The following is a 14,603-nucleotide window of genomic DNA, read 5'->3' as shown; positions in this document are numbered from 1 at the left end:
TTCTCCACATTTTGTGGAAGTAACCTCCTACGCCGATCGCTGACAAGGCTGCACTAAACACTTTTTCAGAGTACACCCTGGAGTGTGGGAAACTTAGGTAAAATTAAGCCAGTTTGTTCAAGGGCCTGCAAATTGCCTGTTTTTCCTGCCAGAATAAATGCGGACTGTTTGACATGCCTACTTGGATGCTGTCACCAATATTATCCTCCACCATTCTTTCAATGGTGGCAGAATCATATGCAGTGACAGTAGACATGTCAGTAATTGTTGGCAGCGCCTTCATTCCAGACCAGCTGTTAACACTTGCTCCTGACTGCCCTGCATCACCGCCAGTGAGAGGGCTCAGAAATGTTATCCTTTTCCTCGCAGCCCCAGTTGCGTGAGAAAGTGAAGGAGGAGCTGTTGACTGGTCACATTCCACTTGAGTTTACAATTTTCTCACCAGCAGGGCTTTATACCTCTGCAGACTTGTGTCTGATGGAAAGAGAAATACAACGTAGGCTTTAAACCTAGAATCGAGCACAGTGGCCAAAATGTAGCGCTCTGATTTCAACAGATTGACCACCCTTGAATCCTGGCAAAGCAAATGAAGGGATCCATCTACATGTCCCACGTACTTAGCAGAATCGCTCCATCATAGCTCTTCCTTCAATTTCTCCTGCTGCTTCTGCAAAAGCCTGATGAGGGGAATGACCTGACTCAGGCTGGCAGTGTCTGAACTGACTTCACGTGTGACAAGTCCGAAGGGTTGGAGAACCTTGCACAACATGGAAATCATTCTCCACTACGCTTGAGTCAGGTGCATTACCCCTCCTTTGCCTATATTGTAGGTGGATGTATAGGCTTGAATGGCCTTTTGCTGCTCAACCATCCTCTGAAGCACATAGAGTGTTGAATCCTACCTCGTTACCACCTCTTGCTTCAGGTGATGGCAGGGCAGGTTCAGAAGTGTTTGCTGGTGCTCCAGTCTTTGCTGGTGCTCCAGTCTTTGGCACGCAGTGGCTGAATGATGAAAGTGGCACACAATTTTTCGGCCACGGACAGTATCTCCTGCACGCCCCTGTCATTTTTCAAAAAAATTCTGCACCACCAAATTAATTGTATGTGCAAAACATTGGACGTGCTTGAATTTTCCCAGGTGTTATGCATGCACAATATTGGTGCCATTGTTCGATATCACACATCTCCAGTAGAGTCTAAGTTGGGTAAGCCATTGTGCGATGATGTCCCTCAGTTTCCGTAAGATATTGTCAGTGGTGTGTCTCTTACGGATACCAGGGGTACACAGCGTAGCCTGCCTAGGAATGAGTTGGCATTTGCGAGATTCTGCTACTGGTGCTGCTGCTGTTGTTGCTGCGTGAGGCAATACATCTACCCAGTGGGCTGTCACAGTCATATAGTCCTTAGTTTGCCCTGCTCCACTTGTCCACATGTCCGTGGTTAAGTGGATATTGGGTACAACTGCATTTTTCAGTACACTGAGGACACTTTTCTAAATGTTCCTGTATAGTCCGGGAATCGCTTTCCTAGTGAGGTGGAATGTAAATGGGATTTGGTACCGGGAACAAAGTACGTCCTTCAACTGTCTAAATCCCACTGCACTAATGGTGGATACTGGACGCACATCTAACACCAGCATAGTTGTTATGGCCCCAGTAATCCGCTTTGCAACAGGGTGATATTTCATCTTCCTCATAAAGGACTGTTGGACAGTCAATTGCTTAGTTGAAGTGGTCTTCCGTACTCCCTCTCGGATGAAGATTGACTCCCAGCAGCAACAACAGCAGCGGCAGCAGCAGCAGTAGGCAAACCAATCAAGGTTCCTCCTGAGGAATCCTGGTTAGGAGAGGACTCGTCAGTCATGCGAGTGACATTGACAGCAGGACTACTTCTGCTCCTGACTGAGGAGGAAATTGACGTTGAGGAAGTTGGTGTTGTGGCTTGCAGGAGCTTGGGTACAAGAGAAAGAAGGGATTTAAGTGTCAGTGGACTGCTTATGCTCTTTCCCAAAGTTTCTGAACTTAACAATGACTACTGATGAACGTGCTGCAGGTGACGTATATGGAAGGATGTTGTTAAGTGGTTAACGTCCTTACCCCTAATTATTATGGATTGACAATGGCAACACATGGCTTGTCACCTGTTGTCTGGATTTGTGGAGAAATAATTCCACACCGAAGGCATGACAATGGGCTTTCTCATCCCACGGACAACAACTGTCTCCACTGGTGCCTTATTCAAACAAACCGCATCACCATCAGAATCATCATCGTCAACTTCCTCCTCAGTGCCAGTTACACCAATACAGTGACATCCTCAATCTCAATATCAGCAACTGGACTGGCGGTACTCTTCCCAGCACTTGCATGGGGCATGTAAATGGTGGTAGAAGCCTCCTCTTTCTATACATTCTTTAGAAGGTCAGGCCTAGACATCACAACCGTGGACACACTTGGACTCTTTTTTGGTAATTGTGATATCTCTGAATGCACAGTTGTTTTTTCCTGTGCTTTAACAAGCTCCATTTTCTTAATTTTTTGAAAGAGAGGAGGGCTTCCATCTTCATGAGAAGCTGAACCACCAGTCATGAGCATAGGCCAAGGCCTTAGCCTTTCCTTGCCACTTCGTGTCGTGAATGGCATATTGACAATTTCATGTTTCTCATCAGATAATTTCTTTTCTTTTCTGATTATTAATTTTGTGCTTCTTGGAGTTTACATGCGCTCTATGACATTGGGTATCGGCCTTAGCAGATGACGTTGATGGAATTGCTTCATCAATGTCATGACTGGTGGCAGCAGCAGCTTCAGCAATGATACTAGGAACTGGAAGTGATTCCTGATCTTCCACAATTTTTTCCTCCAAATTGTTGTTTTCCATTCACAGGACAGCACCCCTTTATTACTACAGAACACAGAACAGAGCCCCTTTATTTTCACAGCACCCCTGTATTCTTACAGCATACAGGGCCAGTGTAATGTTATTTTAACAGCAGCACCCCAATATTTTACAGCATACAGGAGGACAGCTAAACACATGTACAGCTGCAGCACCCATAACAGCACACGAAACACCAGTGTCAGCCAGGACAGCACCCCTAACACAGCTCAGGTACACCACAGTGACTGAAGCAGCACCCCTACAGAGCACACACTAACCCCACCAGACGCCACCACCCACAGCGAGGCAAAGGTCTGTCTCCCTCACTCTCCAAGTCCGGAGTGAAAAATTGCAGCGATATCCAAAACCTGCAAGAATCCGACAGCAGGATGATGACGCAGTGCTGTAATTAGACATTTTAGCACTGTGTGCAAAAAACGGTATCGGTTCCCCACCCCCCTTATGTAAAATAGGGGCAGTGCACACTGTAGGTGCGAGCAAAAAATATAGTGGCATGACTTCATGGGGAAGGGATGTGGCCACTTAATAATACCAATTCATATTACGGTGCATAGTAGTCTCCTTTTTTCAAATAACACCGCACAGTAGCACCACTTACACACATTACACCAGATAGAGCCCCCTCGGGACTTTAGTAAATATACCCCCAAGTGCGTAATTTTAGTTTGGATTAAGGGGGCTTTTCAGAGATGGATGCAGTTGACTGAAAATTGCAAAAAAGCCATTTTTGCTCAACTGCGCATGTGCTGTGGCCGCAATCTACATGCATCCCAGAAAGATGCATTTTCACAGTGATTTACAGGCGGTGGGCATCCGGGAGCGGCATCGTGACGGGGGGGTGGGGAGCAAGAGATGCAGGCATATCATGGCCATTTTCAGGGTCGTCCCATGACACCGCCTGTGTTTCCTGCTAGTGGAAACATGGTGGCGGTGCCACTGCTTCGGATTAGGCCACATTCCCTGAAAAGTACCTGGGCCCACGCCAGCTCTCTCCTGCCCTGATGCCATCTATAGCCTATAATAGCCTATGGGATCCTTTCTGCAGAAATCCCCAGAAAGGGATCCATACCCCCCTCCACAAAATCCTGTAGATTGCAATAGGAGTCCAAAGTCAAACCCATAACTCCTCACACCATGAGAGGACAGCTGTCCATTGTATAAATAATTGCAGTTGTACATGCATACAGCATTTATAAACGCTCTATGCATGCAACAAGTGAGAGAAAAGAGATGGAGAAAGGGGAATATTTATCATTAATCACATATTCAATGCGATCTGGGCACAATAATTGCACCAAGAATGTGATTGCAGTATACAATTACACTGGTGCCGCATTGCAGAACCTGTTCCTGCAATGTGCTCTGAATGGAAATAGGACTACTGTGCATGTGCAGTCCCACCGACCACGCAGACGCAGTAACTATTGCCGGAGGAACCCTCTCCTCCACCTAATTATGTGAAATGTAACCCATAGGTTATAGCAGGCTAGCGCCATCTACGTATTCTGGAGCTTGGTAAATCTGACAGTATCACATCCCCATAGAAACCTATGTGGTTGCGGCTACACGTAGAAATGAATGAATCGCAGCAGGTATCTGAGATATCTGCTGCCGTTCCTCGGTGATACCATACATCAAGGTGTTTTCACAGAATAAGCAAAAAATATTTAATGATAAATTGGACCCAAAGAGAGAAATGTTGGGGAGTTAAGGAAGGCGAGAAGAGAGGGAGGGGGTAAGAAAAGTACAAGAGAGAAATTAGGGGATAATAATAGTAGAAACAGAGGGGTAGATTTTAAGAAAAAATGAAATAAAAAATAAGTGTACAGTATTTAAAAAAAATGTATACTAGCCATCCACTGCCACCATATATTCATTAATAATATAACTAAAAAAAAGTATAGTTGGTAAATTGCTTAGTTTAAAATCTAACTTTAACCAAATGTTAGGAAACTCCTGCATTATTACATCAGACCCAAAGAGTACCAGAGTCTTCTGCCTATAACAGCACAGACCGGTACTTAGGATGCCACTGGGACTTAAACCACTGATAGTAGGGGCTAATATAATTGACAGGATATTGCTGGGTTCAGCTGGAGTAGTTGCATCAGACAATAGCAGTAAGGAGGAGAACACAATTAATAGGAGCACTAATGTGAAGTACTAGGTATGTCAAGGACTTTAGAACAGATAGCAGCAGGTATATATCAGTGTAGTAACATACAGACAATGGTTGTGGCCATTAACCAAGAGAGTAGTTTAAATCAAGAAGTGCAGCACAATAATTAACCACTGATCATATTATACCTCCCAACATCCAGGACCCCTAAAGCAGTGCTCCCGTGCGTGACAAAGCTGCTTGTGCCCAAAAAAGGGCATAGCCTATATAAAAGGGGCAGGGCTTCATGGGAATGCCGCAAACACAAGCCATGCCCCAGTTTTCATCTCTGTCTCCTGTGAGTAGATGCTGTGTGCATGTGCACAGCATCTAGTCACGCCTGCTCTGCTATGCAGAGCAGAATGAAAGGAGGCATCCTAAAAGCCCCCACTGTGAGACATTTTGGCCTGCAGGTGGGACACTGGGACAATTCCCCAAAAACGGCACTGTCCCACAAAAATTGTGATAGTGGGAGATATTGTGGTATGCAAATAAGGAGAGTGTCATGACTCGCTGAATGGGCCATCTCGGACGCAGGTCCCGGTCATTGCCAGGCGACAGGGACCTGCATCCCTTCCAGCTGCCCAAATCAGCAGCTCCCACCCAGTGCCTAATGCAGCATCTGCTCTGCCTTCTGGGAGCCGCCATGGGCCTAGCAACTGGGACGCTGGACGCAGGTGGTGTTCCCAGTTGCTAGGCAATCAGGAGGACGGCGCCAGTACATTGAGGATGTGCAGCAGCACAGCTGAACATTCTTCAATAATCCTGATTCTTTATGGTCTCCGGGATCTGATTGAAGCAGCTACCCTATATATCCACTCCATACCACTCTACTGGTTATAGTTTGATCTACTTAGTAAACCACTGGACCCTGTTACCTGTCCTGATCACTTTCCTGCCATAATCCCTACTTATCAGTATCCTGTATCTTGCCTAAGCCTACTACAATCCAGGTTTAGTGTGGCAATCACTATCTGAAAACTCCAGATCCCCGGCTGGGAGCTACATACTATATGCACTGTATGGAGGTAAATCACACTTGTGCCTCATATCTTGGGCAGCCGGGTACCTCATTCTCAACTGCTATCCAGTGCAACTCGGGGTCCTCAGTTTATTGAGTGAGTTCCTACTGCTGGAGGTGTAAAGTCCAGGGGCCTCCCTAAGTACTGGTGTTCACAACAAGCTCTAAGGGAACAGTGGGGGAATGCTATTGGTGAAAACCCTATTGAGGGCTCTAGGAGTCTCACCCCAATAGTAATGAGTTCCCTGTAACATCAAACAAGTCCAAGTATCTTCATATCTATCAAGTCCAAGCATCTGTACATTTATCAAGTCCAAGTATCTTCACATTTATCAAGTCCAAGTGTTTCCACGTTCATCAAGTCCAAAACCACAATTCTAAGTAAGTCCAAGAGTCTCCATGCCAAGTGAGTCCAAGGTTCCTAACAGAGAGAATAAACAGATCTGCACCAAAGCTTAGTATGCAGTAGGGATGCGGTCAATTTACCTACAATCAAAATCCCGACGGTCAAAATACCAACAACCATTGACCAACAGTCAAAATCCCAACAAGGTCAAAATCCCGACAAGGTCAAAATACCAACATTTAAAATATCTCACATTTACACCTTGATAGATTTACCAAATTATTAACACGCATTTATATGTACATTCGTGAAAATCATAAACTCCCGTCCGAAGAACGGGCAGAACAGCTAGAACACTATGGATCACTGAATTTTAAAAAATGCAATACAACCTACGTATTATCGGCAGACTGTGCATGCACTGCAAATACATTGCATGGGCATGGAGGCCAGAATGCGATTGCTCTGCATTTGCAGCCTCAGTGAAAAGTGATTGCAATTTGACAGTAATTGACAGTTTGGGAGAGGTAACATGGTGTTTGTGGGGAGTGGTTGGGAAGTGCCGGTGTGTCATGCCCATTTTTTGGGCATGTATCTGACGTCATCTGCGATCGCTGAGATAACAATCATGTTGCCTGCTGCGACTGCAATTGCATTATTCTGAGAAGGCAAGAGTCTGCTGCAACTGACCATGGTACTCAGTTTTTGTGTATGGATTGCAATTTGCGAATGCATATGCACATTTGTGATTGCATCAGTGGGTGTCTTTTATCCTTTTCCGGGTGGCTCTTCACATGCAATTTTTAGCTGTAGCAGTTTTGAGAAAATTTATATTTCAGCCTCAATAGCAAACCTTCATGAATTAGGCCCAGGGTCCAAATGACAAGGCTCAAAGAAGAAACTATCACCGGCACAGGAACATAGGGCTGACTGCCCTATAACACGAACTAGGACCAATCAGAATGCAAGAAAAAGAAGAGGCCCCCAGCAACAATCAGCAATCACAGCTGAGCGGCTGCACTTTCCATGCACAGTGTCCAGGCTGCAAAGCCAGAAGTGGGACCAGGAAGCACTGCATCCACCTGGAGTCCTTGTTGACCAGCAACCTACAGGACCATCAGCCAGTGCAGCATCCCGATCACCTGGCAATGGCCAAGACCTGAGCTGAGAGTTATCCGCATTCATGGCTCACAACACCAAAGTACATTAAGATTATTTAGAGGTATCTTTCCTGGGCCCTGCAGGGTCTTCATCCAGCTCTGGTTAGCAGACCTCAACCCATGATAATTGCATAGTTTGTGTATAAAATCTGGGCGATACTTAATGGCAAAGGAGGCAGTAGTAGCTCTCATGTCTTTGTGAGTTAATGTAGGGACCAGATGGAAGGGGAGACTCTGATGTAACTGCACCTTGGGATGCAATGGTGCTGCAAGAAGATGCTAATATCCGCAGCCACTGGAATTTGTACAGAGACACCCATTGACTGCGTTTCTACTCCACAGCTTGCCTACAAAGATGCCCAAGCATGCACTGTCCAAATATTTCTTCCAGTACTCTCAGACAAGTCAATTAAGGCACAGGCTTATACACAAACTAGCTGGGGCTGAGGCAGCTGATAAGGCAGAATCATTTCTCTATTCAGAGGAGGAATATCAGGAGGATCCAGAAACACTTGTAAAAAAGTGTTATGAGATATGCTTAGGAGTGGGAAATGTTATAATAGACAGATGTGCTTTTATCACTGCTGTGCAGAGCACCTCTGAGAGTATACAGTCCAATCTTGCCAGACTGCAACTACTAGCAAAGTTGTGATTATGGAGCATTAGCAAATGAACTCATCAGGGAAAGGATTGTGTGTGGGACTTATAATGATGTAACTCGTGTCCATTTATTATGTGATATATGGGGTGATATTTTTAATTTCTTTTTAGATGCCATTTTGTCCATGTCTAACTACATTTTGTTTATGTATGGCCTCCATTGCTTTATAGGTACTTTTTATTAGGATTAGTGCTTTGCAGACACTTAGGCACCAGTTAGAAATATAGGTGGACGTTTACTAAGCAGTGATAAAAGTGGAGAAGTAAGCCAGTGGAGAAGTTGCCCATGGCAACCAATCAGCATTGACGTTACATTTATAATTTGTGCACTATAAAAGTAAACAGGAGATCCTGAGTTCGAATCTCAGCAGTGCCTCCACATGTAACCCTATCTTATCCTCCAATCCCTGATGTTGTGTGGTTACTATGTAATAAATTAGGAGTGCCTCCACCCAAGCTTTAGTAAAATCCCGGGCTTGCTTGGGAAAGCCTTAAAAGATTAAATAATGTTACCCCTTTGGTGAATATTACCTATAACACTAACCTTTACAAACTTTGTGATGTTTTTCAGACCCGTCGGAGACCTCTGGACTGGAAATTCGATACACAGGTACGTATTTTTTTTCTTTTCTTTTTATTACACTGCAGAATATCACAATTTTATAATTCAGGTAAGGGAGAATCCCACACAATGTATAATAATTAATAAGGCAACGATAATATGCTATAATCTAAAATACCCTTTCCCTCTATACAATCTTGGCTGCATGCATATACAAAAAATGATACCGGTTTGTTAAAAAAAAACTATAACATCAATAATAACTCAAAGCTCTTTCACTATAGAGCTATTAATAGTAGTATTAGTCCCTGCGAAAGATATCACGTCCCTAGTTTAGTTTTATCTTGTTATTGAGATGAATAACACGTTGGTGCACTGTTGGGGCCCTTGACGGAGATAGATGCGATTCTGGTAACTCTATTCGTGTAACTTGCTATCCAACTGATATCTACCCGAATGTGGGATAGGTCGGTTCTCCAATGAACGAAGTCTACCAGTCAATGTTGAATTGTACAGTATAATTCCCTTGTAGCTGATCTCTGAAAGGTGGAGGGCCCAGCTACCAGCTATAATGGGGCTTGTGAGGACACTATACTTCTATACTTATACGGCTGGATAGCCATCGGCTGGTCGTGCTTACATAGAAGTGCTGACATAAAAGTGTTATTATAAAAATAGCGTTATACCTGCGTTAAGTTATATCATCAGCTGTTGTCGATTGTGAACTTTGTGAACCAACTCCTCATCACTCTTTGTGCTCAACAGGTATGATTCGTGGAACTACACATCCCAGCAAGTTGTACTGCATTTGCTGATTATGTCAAATGAATATCATGATTTAATAGTCTAGGTATGATTCGTGGAACTACACATCCCAGCAAGTTGTACTGCATTTGCTGATTATGTCAAATGAATATCATGATTGAATAGTCTAGGTATGATTCGTGGAACTACACATCCCAGCAAGTTGTACTGCATTTGCTGATTATGTCAAATGAATATCATGATTGAATAGTCTAGGTATATTGAAAATGCGAGTTTTTTGTTGTTGTTGTTTTCTCTTTGTAAAGATATAGTTGGCTGCCTTATTGGTATGTAATGTCTGTTTTTCTAAGCTAATTTATGGCCTTAGCTTAAAGGGGGGGTTGTATTGGGTGGAGTTTGCAATCATTGCATTCACATGGATATTGTTCCTATTTGAAGTCTAGTATACGGCTGGATAGCCATCGGCTGGTCGTGCTTCCATAGAAGTGCTGACATAAAAGTGTTATTATAAAAATAGCGTTATACCTGTGTTAAGCTGAAGGAAAACAGAAGGGAAACATCAACACACCAACACTACCACAAAAGGACTGCTTTAATGCCTCAAAAGTATGTAATTCATCTTATGCATATTATCTGTTTTTAAAAACCTATGAAAAGGCATCCCCAATCTGCTCACTACAGTTCTCTCTTAGGCAAACTTATGTATGTTTCTTGATGTAATGATTTCTTGTAAATGTCATTGCATGTGTGGGGAAGTTGCTCGGTCAAACATTTTATTATTGCATACTGACTGGTGTTTACCTCCTTTGAACATTTACCATTGTGGTCAGGTGTACTATATCTTTATATTTAGTAAGGTGTAGTCATGGTGTAAAGGACAGAGTATGATTACCGATTAGTAAAAGAAAACAAATACTGAGCAACATCCCCAAACAGGTAATTTCAACTTTAAACTTGTCATTTATTTTGTACGCTCTGGACATGGCTACTAATAACAAATGCACAGACAAAATTCTTAAAGCTATGTGTGCAAATGCTAGGAGCTTAGGAGACAAAATTCCAGAGCTAATTGCAATAATGACAAGGGATAACCTGGATTTTGTGGCAATTACAGAGTCTTGGTGCAATGAGAATCATGACTGGGACTTAGCTATACCAGGATACAATTTATTTAGGAAAGATAGAATAGGAAGAATAGGAGGAGGGATAGCAATGTATGTGAAAAAAAGCATAAATGCTACTTTAATACAAAATATTGAAGCCAAAATTGAGGCCCTTTGGGTCACCATAGAAACTGGGAAGAAGGACATTATTCGCATTGGGGTGATCTATAGACCACCAGGCCAGGGGCAGGATTTGGACAGGAACCTATTGTTGGACATCTCTAAAATGGCTTTTAAGGGAGAAGTCATAATCATGGGAGACTTTAATTTACCTGATGTAAATTGGGAGGGGTCTTTTGCAAGTTCAGCTACAAGTGGCAAATTTTTACATTCCTTACAGGGAGCATCTCTCAAGCAATTGGTGAGGGAGCCCACTCGCAAAGACTCAATATTAGATCCAATTCTTACAAATGGTGATAGGATATCTGATATATATGTGGGTGAGCACCTGGGATCCAGTGATCATCAAGCAGTATGGTTTAGTATAAAGACAGGATCCAACTCCTGTCACACAAAAACAAAGGTGTTGGATTTTAGAAATGCTGACTTTGCAAAAATGGGGAGATGTTTAAGTGATTCATTGGCAGACTGGAGGAACTTGGAAGGAGTGCAGGAGAGGTGGAAAAAACTGAAAAGTGCAATGCTAAGTGCAACAGACCTTTGTATCAAAATGGTTAGGAAAAGCACCAGGAAAAGGAAGCCAGTGTGGTTCACAAAAGAAGTATCAACTAGTGTGAAAGCAAAAAAGATGGCTTTTAGGAAATACAAACAGACTCAAAATAATAACGACAAAGAGGTGTATCTGGACAGACGGAAGGATGCTAAGAAAGTGATCAGACGTGCAAAGGCAGAAGCTGAGGAGAAAATGGCCCAGTCAGTAGATAAAGGGGGCAAAACTTTTTTTAAGTATATAAGTGAAAGGAGAAAATCAAATGGAGGAATAATAAGACTTAAGACAGAGAGTGGGCATTTGGTGGAGGGAGACAAGTCAATAGCAGATCACCTAAATAATTATTTTTGCTCAGTATTTACTACAGAAGAAGGGATGGGGCCACAGTTAAGTTGCAAGGACATTCATAAAAATAAGGTAGATGAAAATACATTTACAGAGGAAAAGGTCCTAACAGAACTTTCAAAACTAAAAGTGGATAAATCAATGGGACCAGATGGGATACACCCAAGGATACTCAAAGAGCTAAAAGATGTGCTGGTTACACCTTTAACAGAATTATTTAACCAGTCACTAAATACAGGTGCTATTCCAGAGGACTGGAAAAGAGCAAATGTAGTTCCACTGCACAAAAGTGGAAGCAAGGAAGAAGCAAGTAACTACTGATAGCGTATGTTAACCTATTCAGGTCTGATTATGAATTCTCTTCAGTCATCAGTCAGAATGCTGTTTCCCTTAGCAACCGGTTGGAGATCAGTGAATGAATAAGTGACACAGAATCATTGTGTAACCTAAGCAGTTCATAGTTGATCTGTTAGGGGGCCATCATGGCTTTATTTTTATAGCAGAAGAACAAAGGATTCATGTGTGCCAATACAATTAGCCAATCAGCATACACCATGTATGTCTTGAAAACTGAAACACGTCATCTGTCAAACAATATTATAAATTGCAATTAAAACATATTTATTGCTTTGCGATTATCAGCTTTCCCGGAACATCCCTTCTGGAGGTCAGGACAGGTCAAAATCCTCCCCAATGTTCAGAACTTTTGGCGATATGCTTGACTGGCCTTGGAATACATCTGGCGTTATAACAATGAGTAATTCATGCTTTGAAATACAATGTTGCTTATAATATATCTGTGAAGCTTCTTAAGGAAACACTAACCTAAAGAAGTGAGGAGCAGTAAATATCTTTGTTAAATGTGAAAAAGCTTGAATCAATATATATTTGCCATTTAAAGGAAGCTCATACACTATCATTTCCCCTCTTTTTGATTCCACTTTTTCTCCCTAATATCTACCTACACTATCTAGGCCTGAACTATTTTCTTTCAGTAAACCAGTCCCCTGGACTTATAGTCCAAACCTTGGGGATTACCCCTAACAACAATCAAAGGATAAGCAACTTCATTCTTCTGGCTGGAGAGTCACTGTCAACTTCTTCAAGTGGGATGCATGTAATCAAGTATCACGACCTTTCACCTTAATTTAAGGTAGACATGGTTAGCAGCACTTGATATGGACCATCATATCTTGGTTTAAAGGTCTTTCTCACATGTCTCTTTAAATAGACCCAATCTCCTGGATTTAGCTTATGTGTAGCTGATCCTTCTGGGTCTGGAATGGAAGAAAACACTCGGCCATGGAGGTTAGTCAATGTTTTACAGACCTCCTATACATAACCTGTTAAATCACCATGATTATGTTGTAACTGTAGTGGATAATAACAACCTGTTCTTAGAGCTGACCCAAACAATATCTCATATGGAGTCAGCTTACTAGGTTTCATGGGTGTGGTCCTAATATTAAACAAGACTATAGGTAGGCATTCTGGACAAGTTCTTTTGGTTTCTGTCATTTTCTGTAGTTTTAGCTTAAGGTCAAAGTTCAGATGTCCCCCCTCCCACTCGCCTGGGGCTGGTAAGGCACATGGAAGGCCTGCTGTACCCCCAAATCTTTCATTATATGCTGCATGACTTCTCTTGTGAAATGTGTACCTCTATCTGATTCTATAACCTCAGGTATCCCAAATCTACATACTACTTCTGCTATCAGTTTCTTTGCAGTGGTTTTTGCTTACTGGCCAGGCTTCGGCCCAGTGACTAAACATGTCCGTTGCTACTAGTACATATTCATATGGACTGCTTCGTCGCCACTGTATATAGTCAATTTGTAGTCTTTCAAATGGGTAAGAGGCTTTGGGTATAGTTCCTAGAGGTGTCTTGGTTCTTTTTCCTGGATTGCTGATTCCACAGATCCAGCATCCTGCTACAAAGTTTGTTGCAGCTTTATTGAAGCCTGGAGCTATCCAATGCTCTTGTAATATAGGTGGAAATAGAGCTGCTGGTAGACAGTACTTCAATTCTCTTGACTTCCAAAGTCCATGTTCATCTTCTTCTGCCCCCAATCGTCTCCATTTCTCCTTTTCTCCTTGTGATGCTTGTTGTTGAATTTTGATCAGCTCCTGTTCACTAGGCATTTGCTTCACGTCTTGAGCTACTAAGACTTGCTCAAGTTCTTTTGATTGTAAGGCAATTCTCTTGGCTTCTGCATCTGCAAATGCATTTCCTTTAGCTTCCATGGTTTGGCTCTTAGTATGTGCTTGTACCTTGATTATTCCAATTCTTTTAGGTAGTTCCAATGCTCTGAAGAGTTCCATAATCAAACTGGCATGTTTGATGGGTTTTCCGTTTGCACTTTTGAAGTCCCTACTTTTCCATATAACAGCGTAATCTTGGGACTAGATGTTAGCTGTCATGTTTTCAGCATGTATGCAGGCTTTGGTCATTGCTATGAGTTCTGCTTCTTGTGCTGACATGCTTGGTAGCAATGCTCCAGAGTCTATGACTTCAGTTTCAGTTGTTACTGCATATCCTGTCTTTGGGGATCCATTATCATAATATCTTGATCCATCGACGAACAGGTTCATGTCTGGATTGTCCAATGGTGTATCTTGGACATTAGGAAGAGGTAAAGTCTCTAATTCCATGAAAGCTAGGCAATCACTTCATATTTGGTAAGTCTGGCTGCAGAAAGATGCTTGCTTTTTTCTTGACTTAGTATTTCTGTTACAGCGTGCGGTACTTGTATACACAGTGGATGATCAAACACAATGATGTCTGTCACCTTTTCCTTCATTATTGCTGCTGCTGCCACTGCTCGGACACAGGATGGTGCTCCTCTGATAATCGG

This window comes from Pseudophryne corroboree, chromosome 5 (assembly GCF_028390025.1).
Source record: "Pseudophryne corroboree isolate aPseCor3 chromosome 5, aPseCor3.hap2, whole genome shotgun sequence".
NCBI classification, from domain to species: Eukaryota; Metazoa; Chordata; class Amphibia; order Anura; family Myobatrachidae; genus Pseudophryne; species Pseudophryne corroboree.
Note: the sequence above shows the minus strand (reverse complement) of the source record.